Source organism: Phyllopteryx taeniolatus, chromosome 21 (assembly GCF_024500385.1).
Source record: "Phyllopteryx taeniolatus isolate TA_2022b chromosome 21, UOR_Ptae_1.2, whole genome shotgun sequence".
NCBI classification, from domain to species: Eukaryota; Metazoa; Chordata; class Actinopteri; order Syngnathiformes; family Syngnathidae; genus Phyllopteryx; species Phyllopteryx taeniolatus.
In genome coordinates this window covers 1084545-1090558 of record NC_084522.1, presented here as the reverse complement: position 1 = coordinate 1090558, position 6014 = coordinate 1084545, and positions in this window count along the sequence as shown.

Here is a 6014-nt window from a genome sequence, read left to right as displayed (position 1 = left end):
TCTGCTCGTTTGGTTTCGGTCTCCGCCCGTTCTCGTCGGCCCTTCACCACGCGTCAACCAATCGGGGTCTCTTGAGCCGCTCGTTTTGTCCAGGTGTGCCACGTTGTCTATTGAGTTCCCCGACTTTGTTCATCTGGTTACGTCTGCAGTTTTGTTGCGGTGAATGTTTTGTAGCGACGGCGTTTGACACCGAAGTGCCTCGAAGCGGCCCTCCAGTGGCGCAATCAAAAATAACGTTCGAACTCATTTGAGTGTTCGCCATCTAAAAAACACTCCCAAACTGACTTTCTTCTAAGAATGTTCTCATCATTTACCCAAAAGACATTCATCAGTCTTCAGCGCCCCCCCCCCCAAAATGTCAAAGGGGTTTGAAATCCACTGCAGCCATGCTTTCGGCCAGAAGAGGGCACTCTAACTCAAGCGTCAAGAACTCAACCCATGTTTCAAACAATTCGTCCAAGTGCTTCACAAAACCTTCATTTGCGCAACAACAAACAATTTGACTCTTGATTTTGGGGGATTTTGATATTTTAGTATTTAGTTTTCGAAAAGGCCTCCGCTGTCCGAAAACGAAATGAACGCTTGCGTTGCGTTCACGTGAGGTGTGAAAATGGCGCGTGCGGTCGGAGAACCTTCCGGAACGACGACGACGACCGAACGGAAGAAAGAAGAAAGCGGTGCGCAGAGTTGAGGGTTTAAAAGGTGCGGTGAAAACGAGCACGAGAAGAAGCCGCAGGTTGGACGCGTTGACGTCAAACTGCTTGTGCGCTGCGCGCGTTTCATGAATCCAATTACAAGGCTGACAGAACAAGCGAGCGGTGCTGCACGCGCCTCCCACTGAGGACGGAGGTCACCTCTTCTGTCTTGATTCCTCCTCTTGTTCAACACGCACACACTTGGGGCCTAGATGGTCTCGCAAGGTCACAAGGGGTCATTTCTTGTCTCCATGGTGACCGCGGCCCTCATGAACGATCGGGGAACAAACAAAAACAAACTCAAAAACCTTTACAAATTTCAGAAAGTGAAATCTAAATGTTTTTTTTTTTTTTAAACCTTTAGAGGACTCACCTTATGTGAGGAACAGCTGTGATTTCAAACTGCCCCTGAAGGCAACACCCGCAGACTGCGCCGAGAGATGCGAGCGATCCCACTTACACGTTTTTCGAGATGCATTTGCCTCCATTTAAGCACATTCGGGACAATTCTTAAGTTATGCGAGTGTCCCTGAAGGCAACACGCCACCGATGTTTACACACAAAAAGAGACAAAGGAAAACCAGAAGTAAAATAAGACAAAAGTTGACCAAAATGATGGAAATGTAACCTCAATTGTTTCAAAAATATGTACTTCCACGCTCTCTTTTGACTGTGACAATAAGAAACATTTGAAAATAAATGAAAAGGCACACACGGACATAACAAAAACAGCTTTCTGCGCACACCCCTCTCAATCTCCCACCTACCTGATTACACACACACACACACACACACATCTTTCCATCTCCAACCTCCTCGAAAAGCTTTTCCTCTCTGCTGCAAACACACACACACACACGCCTTCTTTTTTTGTCTCACCCCCCCCTCGGCCCCCTCCAGTAATCTGGCTGGCCCGTGGCCTCCTCTCTCTCGCTTCACTGTTCTGTGTGATAGAATATCGATCGCCTCGCCTCGGCGGGGAGGGGGCTGCCGTCCGCGCGCGTGTGTGTGTGTGTGTGGTGGTGGTGGTGGTGGTGGTGGTCAGGCGTGCGCCGACCAAGGTTGTTACCACGGCAACGGCGGGACGGGTCAGGGGGTTGCCATGGCGCCTAGGTCGCCGGGTCACGGGGAGGGGTCCTGGAGGGCTCGGTGTGTGTGTTTGTGTGTGTTAATAGAAATTGAGGTGGGGGTGGGGGGGTACAGGGGGTTTCCGGATGAGACAGGGGTGTCAAATTGTAAAACGTTACAACTCTTTGGATTAAAACGCACAATGCACACAATATTAAATGATGTGGAAAATGACACAACAAATATATACACACAAATATGTCAATGCAATAAATAGAATAAATAGCCAGTGTATCGTAATCATATCAATTGTATGACAGTATATCATAATATAAATTATGATTATCATTTGGGGACTATGCAAGTTTCACGCCACTTGTGAAAAAATACGTATAATAAAATGCATTTAATATTCATTATTATTATTGTGTTGATAACGTGTTGTTGGGTCAAGTCGCTTATATGGGCAGGAATTGTATTGGGGGGGGGGAAAGCACAGAAAATTGTAAAACACACTTGTAGAAAGTGCACAAAATATCCATTTTTGTCCTTTTAAAAGGATTAAAGGGAGATTTCATTTGTGTTTATTAGTTTTAATGTTGTGCATAATATGAGGGATGCCTTTTTAAGTCAAGTGGTTTCATTTCATGATGATCTTAAATTCAAAAGATACGAATAAAAAATCAAATGAAATAAAAAAAAAAACAATGGATATCTTAGAAGAGAGTGTAGCAAAATATGATCTTGACATTTATCAATATATTTATGATCAGAATTCTCTTTACCACATGAATTCATTCACATTAGAGTGCACCATATATCAAATTTTAAAGTCAACAAAATTTATAATATACATGTATATATAATATACCTCATTTTCATTTCATGTTCATCTTTTATGAATGTGTGTGCACTAACCTTTTTTAAAGCCAGTGTAGTAAATATGATGTTAAAGATCCATATATATATTCATCATCAAAATGATGCAATATACATAAAAGTTACTATTAACTCATTCACATTGTCATAAATGAACAGCAAATGTATACGGAATGACTATATATTTATGGGTAACATGCAATCGTTCCACTTTTGGAAATAAATAAACGCAACAATATTTATAAATCAGCATATGGTCATTTGTTGAACTTTGCTGTGCTTTTAGTTCCGATGTCATCTAGTTTATGAATAAATACAGCGATCATTTGATGAATGTTTTATTTGTTTGTCACAGAGTCAGGCTCCTCGTGCGCGTTCTGCCTTGCGGCCACCGGGGGCGGGCGAGGCTCTCCTGCGGGCGACACCGTCGACACACCAACGAGCTAAACGTCTTTTGGAGCCCGTCGCGTTTTCCAGCGTTGCGGGTTCCTGCCGCCCGAGACGCCTCAACGGGGAAGAGAGGCGACGGAACCCGTCGGACGGTTCGCGGCGTCCGCCTTTTGCTAATGCGCGACTTTCTGCGTGGCGGCCGTTGATCCAAAACAGGAAGTTGCGGCGCTCGCCTCTTTTCCCGCGCCGCAAAATGGCCGCGGGGGCGAACCGTAACAGAAGGTCCGCGACTTCCCCTGAAGACGTACGGAACGTCAGCCGCGCCGTGTCGCAACCTCCGAAGGGTCAGAGGTCATCTGAGGCGGAACGATGGCCGCAACGAATCCGATGACCGTTCCGCTCCATCATCATCATCTTTTCAGTGTTCTTGACTTTCTCTTCTTTTGTCTTCCTTTTCTTTCTTGTCTGTCTTTGCCACGTTTCTGTTGTTTTCTTTCCTCCTTTTACGTTTCTTCTATTTCATTCTTGTTCTTTCAATTTGTCTTTCCTTTCCATTTTCTTCTTTCCTTTTTCTCCCTTTTGCTCCTTTTCTTTCTTTTCCTTCTCTTCCTCTTTAGCTTTCTTTTCCTTTTCATTCTTCTCCTTTTTTCTGCCTTTCTTCCTTTTTGCGTTCTCCACCAAGAGTCCAGATGGGCCGGCGTCTTCTTTTCTTCTTTTTTTCTCTTCCTTTCTTCTTTCGCCGAGGACGCGGGGCCTGCCAGCTTTTCATTGAAGATCCTTCCTTCCTTCCGTCTCATCTTCCTCTTCTAGGGATTCTTCCTCTTTCCAGACTCCTCATCCTCTCTTCCACTCCTCTCATCGTCACTTCTGGTTCTCTCATCCTCTGCTTTCTTCTCATCTGCTAATCACCTACTCTCATTTTCTTTTCCTCCACGCTTTCCCGCACTATCCTTTCGTCTTCTCCGTCCTCTCCTCCCCTTTTCATCCTTCTCTCATCTACTCATTCCCTCCGTCCTATGCTCTCATTTTCTTGTCTTCTCCTCGCATCCTCTCCGTCACTCCCTCTTCCCGCCTCATTCTAGAACCCTCTTCTCTCATTTTTCACTTTTCATTCCCTCATCCTGCCAAAATGCTCTCATCTGCTCATTTTCCTCATCCAAACGTGAATGCGGGTTGTTTTCCCGCACTATTATTATTTTTGTCTGCGATGGGAAGAAAAAATGGTTTCGAATTGGCAAACAACAAAATATGTTTTTGATTTTAAAATCTCCGCCCGACACGAAATTGAGCAGCAGCACCCGAATGTGCCGAACTTTGCATCAGCTGCAGTTGTTGTTGTTGTTGTTGTTGTTTTTTGTTTTTTTTAAAGCATTCTATAAAGGTGAGTTGAATGCAATGTGTTAAAATTGCTGTCACTCAAATGAGAAGTGTTCATTGCTAAATATGAACATTTTTGTGCTTTTAGCGACTGCACCACAGAGCTTTTTTTTAATTCAATTTTTTCATTTTTGCACATGTACCTCATGATAATAATAATGTATATCACTTTACAGTAATTGTGTTTATCCTATTTTAAATTTCAAAGCGAGATTCAACTGTACCTCTGGTGTATATATTGGCAAGCTACTGGTCAGTACTAAGGTTTTTTTTTTTTTTTAAATATAGTTTTGAAAATGTATGTATTAATATTTTTTAAAATGTAGTTTGTTATTTTAATTGTTCCAATAGGGTTTAATTTGCCAGATTTTTTTTAAAGAAACAGTTCAATGAGTGTGTTTTTTTTTTTTTTTTTTTTCATTCTCATGTCTTGAAACTACGGGCCGAGCTCATTTGCATATTGTGTTCAATTAGTAATTGTTGTGGAACGACGACGCGATGGCGACAAATCAATGAGAGGGCTGAGAGGCTGACGGTGACGTCACAACCTTTCCATTCACGGGCCTTTGACGACGACGACGACGACGACGACACTCACGAACGCTGCGCGTGCACTTCACCTGCTTATTAACAACACGTCATTTCCTACAAGGAAGGAAACGCGAAACCTGCCCTGCGACCGGTGGAGGCTTTGGTCCGCCTTTCGCCCGAAGTCAGCTGGAGACGCTCCATCGTCCCGTGACCCCAACCAGCAGCAGCGGTGTTGAAAACGCATGGATGGAAAATATTAACCATCATTTGGGATTTATTGTCGATTGAGCGTGTTTATCTTGGGATTGTTGCTTACGTTTAAGACGTTAAATTAACGCGTACAATGTTCAGAGTTGCTGTAAAAGCCTTTCTATGCATGCATTTCAATTTGAACTATTTAAATGGAATCGTGATTCACAACGAACGTTAATCTGCACATTATCAAATGAATTCATGCCAAAATGCAAAGATGTTGAACACAAATAACGGGGCTCTCATCCAACATGTATTTTTCTCAGTTGAAATATAAATACGGTACAAGCTACAAAGACTGCCTGGTTTTGTTTTATTCTTATTTTTCTGCAGCGTAGACAATGAAAATGAAAAAAAAAAAACTGTAGACTAAAGTGATTATAATTACACAACTACTTGCCATAGTACAAGTAGTTCATTTTTTTTGTAAAGAAAATAAACTAAAGCTGTGTTTTTCATTTGAATGCCTCAATAGCAGCAACCATTTTCGACAAACACACACGGGTTATTAAAATAGAATATCTCCACTAGGCTTTCAATTAGTCAATTAGAAAATAAACTCACCAAGCATGTTTCATTTTTTTTATTAAAAGAAATTGAACGACAACAGAACAATAGCGACATTTTTTCCGCAGTGTTGGCATGATGAGTTCCTTCTTATTTTATTTGATTGATTTTGCGTGACCCCGTGACGTCAGAGGTCAGCCGGCCGCTTTTCTTTCTCCATTTGTCATCCGTCCATCCATCGCCCCCAGCGAGCAGCAGGTGAGGCCGGCGCGCTGTCGTCACGTCCGCCGTCCGAAATCCACTCCGAGGCTCGGA